The sequence below is a fragment of the Ranitomeya variabilis genome, chromosome 3, assembly GCF_051348905.1.
Source record: "Ranitomeya variabilis isolate aRanVar5 chromosome 3, aRanVar5.hap1, whole genome shotgun sequence".
Lineage (NCBI taxonomy): Eukaryota > Metazoa > Chordata > Amphibia > Anura > Dendrobatidae > Ranitomeya > Ranitomeya variabilis.
In genome coordinates this window covers 383,283,403-383,292,918 of record NC_135234.1, presented here as the reverse complement: position 1 = coordinate 383,292,918, position 9,516 = coordinate 383,283,403, and the positions used below count along the sequence as shown (strand labels likewise).

General features: G+C 44.2%; 1 long non-coding RNA gene across 1 annotated transcript; it reads left to right on the top strand.

Moving 5' to 3' along the window:
• Positions 1–202: 202 nt before the first annotated feature.
• LOC143818256 (uncharacterized) lies at positions 203–3,691 on the top strand. The gene is made up of 3 exons (XR_013224418.1): positions 203–245; positions 2,524–2,655; positions 3,515–3,691. It is a non-coding gene; the product is annotated as an uncharacterized LOC143818256 (long non-coding RNA).
• Positions 3,692–9,516: the final 5,825 nt, after the last annotated feature.

The following is a 9,516-nucleotide window of genomic DNA, read 5'->3' as shown; positions in this document are numbered from 1 at the left end:
TGCTAATTCTCGGCGACGCTCACCATCATCTTCATATGAGATGTCCAGCGAGTCTGCGAGTCCTGATAGAGAGATTGGACCTGCTCGGGTCAGAAGAGAGTCTCAGGCAGCATCAAGGGTTTACAGCCCGGTCGAGCAGTGTACACCTCCCGGGGCTTCAAGCCAAGGTCTCAATTTTTCATCTTCGTCTGCTGGAGCCAGAGTTCCTCCATCTATGGGAGTCCCTCCTCCAGTTGTTGGTTCTGGTGAGTGTTCAGTTTCAAGCGTTAATTATCCTGATAGTACTACTTTAATGGCCGTTTTTAAAGCAATGTTGGATCAAATTCCAAAAGCGAATTGTCGTGAAAAAGAGGATTTAAAAATTAAGTCACTAGCCAGTGTGCATAAAGATGCTTTTTATTGTGGGGTTAGCGCTCTTGGTTCGCATGTAGATGATGAAACAAAAATTAAGATCTTGGTCTTTGTTTTCAGTAGATCAGCACACAGTAGATAAAGAAAGACGACCAGTTGAGAGGGTTTTTGATAGGAGTAAGCAAAAAGTGGCAAAAACAATAAACAATTGGTTACAGGCTTTTGCAGTATTAGGGTGTATTATGGGGCAAAAGCACCCTGAACGCTGTTCTGAACTATTCATCTATCAAGATATGATTTACAATTCATATAGGGCGTATGGTGGTACGGCCTGGTGGAGATATGATGAGGAGTTCAGGAGGAGTTTGGGTATTCAACCTGAATTAGGATGGGGGGTAAAAGCCACCGATGTTTGGCTCCGCCTTATGTTATCTCAGAAACGGCCCCCCTTTCCAACATCGACTGCTGGACACACATCAACAGGCACCAATTCAGTGGTCGTACGCAGACCCGGAGCCTGTTGGCTTTTTAATGAAGGGCATTGCCGATTTTTCGGCTTGTGCAAGTTCAAGCATGAATGCTCTGCATGCGGGGGGACATACCCCACCGCAAAGTGTACTCATCCCACAGGAAAATTACCATCCAAACCACAGCAAACAGATCGCAAGGACACCGGTGAGAGTAACCGCGATGGGCCCGTGGCTAAATCGGTACCATAAAAAAGATGCAGCTGGGCAAATTCGTTTTGGTTTTACGTTTGGCTTTTTTATTCCGTTTAAACTCCAACGTACAATATCTTTTTCCAAAAACTTGAAATCTGCAGCTTCCCATCCTGATGTTGTTAGAGAAAAAATTTCAAAAGAAGTATCATTGGGTAGAATGGCCGGGCCTTTTTCATCCCCGCCTTTTCCATATTTTAGGGTCTCTCCTTTGGGGGTTGTACCTAAAAAAGAACCTGGCACATTTCGAATGATTCACCACCTGTCTTATCCTAAAGGTGTCTCCGTTAATGATGGTATACTGCTGGAGGATTCTTCAGTAGCATATGCATCATTTGATAAAGCAGTAGTAATGGTCCGGGAGGCAGGCCCTAGAGCCTGGCTGGCAAAAGCGGATATCGACTCTGCTTTTCGGTTATTACCAGTTCATCCCGATTGTTTTCACCTGTTAGGCTGTCAAGTAGATGACAAGTATTACTACGATATGTGTCTCCCTATGGGATGTTCTATCTCATGCTATTATTTTGAGCTTTTTAGTTCCTTTTTGGATTGGGTAGTGCATTACGAGACAAGCTGTAATGCTGTTACGCACTACCTGGACGATTTTCTTTTTGTGGGACCAGAGGATTCTGATCTATGTGCAGTTTTAATTAACAAATTCAAAGAAGTAGCGAGTGACTTTGGTATACCGTTGTCTGCAGAAAAAACAATCGGCCCTGTTCAAAAGTTAACATTTTGGGGCATTGAGATTGACACAGTTTCCATAGTATTTAGATTGCCATCTGAAAAAATTCAAAAAATGTTGAGTTTAATTCAAGGTTTTAGCGCAGTTCGGAAGGTAACATTGCAACAAATGCAATCTTTGTTGGGTTTATTAGTTTTTGCCTGCAGAGCCATGCCAGTAGGCAGAGTTTTTTCTCGCCAGCTGTCTTTGGCTACCAGAGGTGTGTCAAACCCTAGTCATAGACTCCGTATTACCAAGAGTATGCAGGCAGACCTGGAAGTTTGGAAATCCTTCCTGCAGACGTACAGTTGTCATACTTGCTTTATGCCAAAATAGGTTTTTAGCCAGGATCTCCAGTTATTTACAAGTGCAGATAATTCTTCTGGTTTTGTTGTGGTTTTTGGTGATCAATGGTGTAAAGAAAACTGGCCTACATCTTGGCGAACTCTAGGTATTTGCCAGGATCCTGCCTTCTGTGAAGTGTTTGCAATCGTTCTATCTGTCCACCTTTGGTTTGACAGTTTAGCTAATAAGAAGATTGTTTTTCAGACTTCACACCCAAAAACCGCACTTTGCATAAATTTTATGTCTTGCACGTCCCTTTCAATCTTATGTCTGCTTCGCCGTCTTGCATTGTTATGCCTCAAATATAACATATGGCCTCGGGCTCAACAACTTTTAGTCTCTGATAACAGATTGTCTGATATGCTACCACATTTTGATTGGCAGGTTTTCAAGAACAGTTTTCCCAGCGCTCAACCGGTGGGCTTGCCTTGCCCCCTTTCTCTTTGGGAAACAGTGGCGAACAGTTGATGCCTCTGGTCCGTTCCTCAGTTGTCCCATCAACATGGCAGTCTTACGGTAAGGCATGGGAAGAATGGTGTTCATTGATACGTGGGAGGCCGGTGCACTTGTCTGATCAATTCAGATTACAAGTTACGATCGAATTCATTAGTCAACTTTTAGACAAGGGTATATCTGGATCATCGGCGCAGCAACGTTTATCTGGTTTAGCTTTTTATTTTCAGTTGTTAGGTTGGGTTGATGTTACTAAAACATTACTTATCAGACAGGCGTTGAAAGGGTGGAAGCGGGCGCAACCAAGTCGTGAATGTAGGCGCCCCATTTCCTTATCTCTCCTTCATACCATTATATGTTCAACTAATGAGATATGTTCCTCTCATTTCGAGTCATTATTATTATCCGCTGCATTTGGTTTAGCCTTTTTTGGAGCTCTTCGCATCAGTGAGCTTGTTCCTCAGTCTAAGAGTAGTTTGGAGGGAGGTTTATTGTGTGACGACGTGGTCCTAGTTAAAGACTCATTATGCCTTCGCCTTCGCCTCCGCAAGTCTAAGACAGACCCAGCAGGCAGAGGTACTTGGCTTTTGTTGCACCACTATTCTGGGCAAGTTTGCCCTGTTCTTTTAATTAACGTCTATTTAGGGGTCAGATGTTTCGGTAGGTTTTTCCTTGTTCATTTAGATGGTTCGCCATTGACTAGGTATCAATTTCAAGCATTATTCAGCAAGTGTTTGTCAGCATCTGGGGTACCAGTTCGTGACTATGGTACCCACTCATTTCGAATTGGAGCTGCGACGGAGGCGACTAAAGCAGGTTTGCCCGATTCAGAGGTACAAAGGATCGGCAGATGGCGCTCAGCTTGTTTTTCAAGGTATATTCATCCTGATCTATTAATTTAATTTTGTCATCTTCATTCCAGGTTCGGGCAGTCCAACTGTGTGGCTGTTAGGCCACTCCTACATATTCTGGGCTGGTCAAAGGGCTGAATGCCGCCCAGGCGGTAGGAACCTAGGCTTTCGAGGACTGAATTTTTCTTGGCGGGGGATAAGAGGCTTACAGTGGCCACAAGTTTTGCCTGAAATAGTGGACATCTCCAAAGAAGCCAGGGGTCCGGTAGTTCTTGTTCTACACGCCGGCGGTAATGACTTGTGTTCTTACAAAATTGCGGAGTTAATAACAATAATGAAGTCAGATATAGCCCGTTTTCACAGCTTCTTTCAAGAAATTATATTTGTTTGGTCGGAAATAGTTCCTCGGTTGGTCTGGCATGGTGCCAGAGACGGCATGGCTATAGAGCGCACCAGGAGAACAATAAATGCCCTGATTTCGAAATTTGTTCGGGAAAGGTTTGGTGTTGTTATAAGACATAAGCAATTAGAAGGGGATAACGGAGCACTGTTAAGACAACCACAGACTGAATAGTGGAAAAAAGTCCATAAATATCGCAAATTATTGCACAATAGAAATATCTTTATTATTTAAAAACACATACAAAGGCAAAAGACAGGGGCATAACTGGAATAGGCGGTGACACAGAGCACATCGCTGGTAAGGAACCTCACATGCTGGGAACATATCATAGGCGCAAGTGCGCAACACTAACTGTGCAGTAACCGCAGTGGACACATGTCAGTATAACATACCTAGTGGTCTGTAGATCAAACACGTGTGGACCTCCACCCTCCCCGACGAGCGTTTCGGAAGCACACAGCTTCCTTCCTCAGGGGGCGTGTCATGTCATTGAGCGTTATCCCTACACACAGTTTAATAGTTATAAGGGGGCGGTGCTTTAACATGGTTGCGGGCCAATCATTATGAGTGACTCACTATCACCCCCTTCATGTTAATGGGCTATATAACGCTGGGTTATTTTCCTCTCCCCCTCCTTCCCCCATTTTCAGCGGGTCCTGGAGGTGCTTTTCCCACCCTCCCTCCCCTTTTTTAACTCCTTCATGACCCAGCCTATTTTGACCTTAATGACCTGGCCATTTTTTGCAATTCTGACCAGTGTCCTTTTATGAGGTAATAACTCAGGAACGCTTCAACGAATCCTAGCGGTTTCTGAGAATGTTTTTTGGTGACATATTGGGCTTCATGTTAGTGGTAAATTTAGGTCGATAATTTTTGTGTTTATTTGTGACAAAAATGGAAATTTGGCTAAAATTTTGAAAATTTTTGCAATTTTCTAATTTTGAATTTTTATTCTGTTAAACGAGAGAGTTATGTGACACAAAATAGTTAATGAATAACATTACCCACATGTCTACTTTACATCAGCACAATTTTGGAAAAATTTTTTTTTTTTTTGCTAGGAAGTTATAAGGGTTAAAATTTGACCAGCGATTTCTCTTATTTTACAGCAAAATTTACAAAACCATTTATTTTAGGGACCACCTCACAAGGTCAGTTGAAGTCAGTTTGAGGGGTCTATATGGCTGAAAATACCCAAAAGTGACACCATTCTAAAAGCTGCACCCCTCAAGGTACTCAAAACCACATTCAAGAAGTTTATTAACCCTTCAGGTGCTTCACAGCAGCAGAAGCAACATGGAAGGAAAAAATGAACATTTAACATTTTAGTCACAAAAATGATGTTTTAGCAACATTTTTTTTTTCCCAAGGGTAAAAAGAGAAACTGGATGCCAAAAGTTATTGTTCAATTTGTCCTGAGTACAGCGATACCCCATATGTGGGGGGGAACCACTGTTTGGGCGCACGACAGGGCTCGGAAGGGAAGGAGCGCCATTTCACTTTTTCAATCAAAAATTGGCTCCAATCTTTAGTGGACACCATGTCGCGTTTGGAGAGCCCCTGTGTGCCTAAACATTGGAGATCCCCCACAAGTGACCCCATTTTGGAAACTAGACCCCCCAATGAGCTTAACTAGATGCATAGTGAGCACTTTGAACCCCCCGGTGTTTCACAAATTGATCCCTCAAAATGAAAAAGTACTTTTTTTCCCAAAAAATTTCTTTTAGCCTCAATTTTTTCATTTTCACATGGGTAACAGCATAAAATTGATCCTAAAATGTGTTTGGCAATTTGTCCTGAGTACATCGGTACCTGATATGTGGTCACAAACCACTGTTTGTGCACACGGCAAGGCTCGGAAGGGAAGGAGCGCCATTTGACTTTTGAATGAAAAATTAGCTCCAATCATTAGCGGACACCATGTCGCGTTTGGAGAGCCCCTGTGTGCCTAAACATTAGAGCTTCCCCACAAGTGACCCCATTTTGGAAACTAGACCTCCCAAGGAACTAATCTAGATGTGCGGTGAACACTTTAAACCCTCGAGTGCTTCACAGAAGTTTATAACGCAGAGCCGGGAAAATAAAAAATTATTTTTCTTTCCTCAAAAATTATTTTTTAGCCCACAATTTTTTATTTTCACAAGAGTAACAGGAGAAATTGGACCCGAAAAAATGTTGTCCAGTTTGTCCTGAGTACGCCGATACCCCATATGTGGGGGGGAACCACTGTTTGGGCACACGTCAGGGCTCGGAAGGGATGTAGTGACTTTTGAAATGCAGACTATGATGGAATGGTCTGTGGGCATCACGTTGCATTTGCAGAGCCCCTGATGTGCCTAAACAGTAGAAACCCCCCACAAGTGACCCCACTTTGGAAACTAGACCCCCCAAGGAACTTATCTAGATTTGTGGTGAGCAATTTGAATCCCCAAGTGCTTCACAGAAGTTTACAATGCAGAGCCGTGAAAATAAAAAAATCATTTTTCTTTCCTCAAAAATTATGTTTTAGCAAGCAATTTTTTATTTTCACAAGGGTAACAGGAGAAATTGGACCCCAATAATTGTTGCCCAGTTTGTCCTGAGTATGCTGGTACCCCATATGTAGGGGTAAACCACTGTTTTGGTGCACGTCGGGGCTCGGAAGGGAGGGAGCACCATTTGACTTTTTGAATGCAAGATTGACTAAAATCAATGGTGGCGCCATGTTGCGTTTGGAGACCCCTGATGTGCCTAAACCATGGAAACCCCTCAATTCTAACTCCAACACTAACCCCAACACACCCCTAACCCTAATCCCAACTCTAGCCATAACCCTAATCACAACCCTATCCCCAACACACCCCTAACCACAACCCTAACCCCAACACACCCCTAACCCTAATCCCAACCCTAATCCAAAACCTAACCCCAACACACCCCTAACCCTAACCATAACCCTAACCACAGCCTAATCTTAACCCTATTTCCAACCCTAGCCCTCATTCAAACCCTAACCCTAAGGCTATGTGCCCACGTTGCGGATTCGTGTGAGATTTTTCCGCACCATTTTTGAAAAATACGCAGGTAAAAGGCACTGCATTTTACCTGCGGATTTACTGCCGATTTCCAGTGTTTTTTGTGCGGATTTCACCTGTGGATTCCTATTGAGGAACAGGTATAAAACGCTGTGGAATCCGCACAAAGAATTGACATGCTGCAGAAAATAAAACACAGCGTTTCCGCGAGGTATTTTCCGCACCATGGGTACAGCGAATTTGGTTTTCCATAGGTTTACATGGTACTGTAAACCTGATGGAAAACTGCTACGAATTTGCAGCGGCCAATCCGCTGCGGATCCGCAGCCAAATCCGCACAAAATGTGCACATAGCCTAATTCTAACCCTAACCCTAGTTCCAACCCTAATTCTAGCCATAACCCTAACTCTAAGGCCAGGTTCACACTGTGCTAGGAGCAGCCCGTTCAGCACATACGCTAACGGGCTGCTGCTAGCGCAAGTGCCGACGTTTGCATCTCGCTAGCGCAGATAGAGCATCTGCTAGCTCTATCTGCACTAGCAGTGATGGACCCGGAAACGCTGCAGTCCGCGTCTCCGGGTCCATCACTCAATGATGGCACATCCCTAGCGCACAGCCATTGTGGGTGTGCGCTTGTGATGCGTCCGACATTGCTGTCAATGGCGGCCATAACGGACTACGTTATACCGCGTTTATGCTGCGGTGTAACGTAGTCCATCAAACGGACTGCTTAGACGCAGTGTGAACTAACCCTAACCCTAACCCTAAAACCCTAACCCTAAAACCCTAACCCTAAAACCCTAACCCTAAAACTAACCCTAACCCTAAAACCCTAACCCTAACCCTGCAAAGAAAAAAAAAATTATTTTATTATTGTCCCTACCTATGGGGGTGATAAAGGGGGGGTTTATTTATTATTTTTTTTATTTCGATCGCTGTGATAGAACCTATCACAGCGATCAAAATGTACCTGTAACGAATCTGCCGGCTGGCAGATTCGGCGGGCGCACTGCGCATGCGCCCGCCATTTTGGAAGATGGCGGCGCCCATGGAGAAGACGGACGGACACCGGTAGGGACACAGGTCGGTAAGTATTAAGGGGGGGTGATCGGACAGCGGGGGGGTGATCGGACAGCGGGGGGGAGCGGACAGAAGGAAGGAGGGGAGCGGGGGACACTATATGACAGGATGGAGGACCGGAGAGGAGGAGATCGGTGGCGGTGGGGGGGGGGCTGATCACGATCTCCAGCCATGGCTGATGCTATTGCAGCATCGGCCATGGCTGGATTGTAATATTTCACCAATTTTCATTGGTGAAATATTACTATCGCTCTGATTGAAAGTGAAAGTGAAACGTCACTTTCAACAGCCAATCAGAGCGATCGTAGCCACGGGGGGGGGGGGCGAACCCCCCCCCCTGGGCTCAAGTACCACTCCCCCTGTCCCTGCAGGCCATGTGAAATTACAGTTAACCCTTTCACCCGGCCTGCAGGAGCGCGATCCGACCATGACGCATATGCTGCGTCACAGGTCGGAGTGGCACAGGTTTTCATGACGCATACGCTGCGTCAAAGGTCGGGAAGGGGTTACTGTTTGTATTGTAACATTGTTATTTTATTTATTTTAGATGCAAGTCACAGCGGGATTTAAAGAAAGGACACATGGGTATGGCTCGTCGGCTGACGTGTCTGTGAATTGACAACAGGGCATTTGGCGGCGAGCGTGGTTAATTAATTTTATGTGCCTTTCTAAGTGGTTAAAAAATATGTTGACAGTTATAAGAAATGAATTAATAAAAGCTGTGACTGACCTTCACCCATCAATTATAGTGTTCTTGTCTTATTTGTATGTTTTAAGGGTTATGTGTGGAGGGATCATGGTTACGCTGGGTGGGGTCTCCGCAGTCATGGTAGCAACTCTGAAAAAATGTCAGTTTTTTAATTTAATGGACATTTATTCATCTACTAGCCAACACAGCAAAAACATTAGGTTGGTTTCAGAGCTACCCTTCAAGATCACCTCTTTGCCACAAGTGATTGCTGCAGTATCCCCAGTCTGAAAAGGATTGTTTTTGACAGGAGTCAAATACAGTTTGAGCAGGTTTACCTCTTACTTGAATTGTCAAATTTCCATTGCATTGTTAACTTACCACCGATCAGCTATTTATGCTGATTGACATTTGTTTAATAGCCTGTCTAGATCGGAAGACTGCATTTCCTATGTGCACTGAATGATCGGTAATTACAATAGGTTGTTCTGTGTGCATACACTGTGTTTGCTAGTAAAGCCTGATGAAGGCTGGGTGCAGCTAAAACGTGTTGTATTGTTATAATACATTTTTGTCAGGTCGTAGTTGCCATATGTAGTGCCAGATCCCCTAGTCCTTGCAACTTTGGCAACCTGATTGCTGTTGGCTCTGAATTAGAGGGTCACCAGCAGTTCACTAGGGAGGCAGCACCTGACTGCAATACCTCATACTAGCTGCCTGCTACAGACACCTTTTTATGCACAAACGCTTAAAGTGAGGGTTCTTATTCTTCAACTTACATGTTATCCACATCTTGTTAATACTAAACTCAGATAGTGCTTTCTTTCCCTTATTCTCCAGGTAATTTCACTTCTTTAGTATTATTTTTCCTCTCTGAATCATTCCTG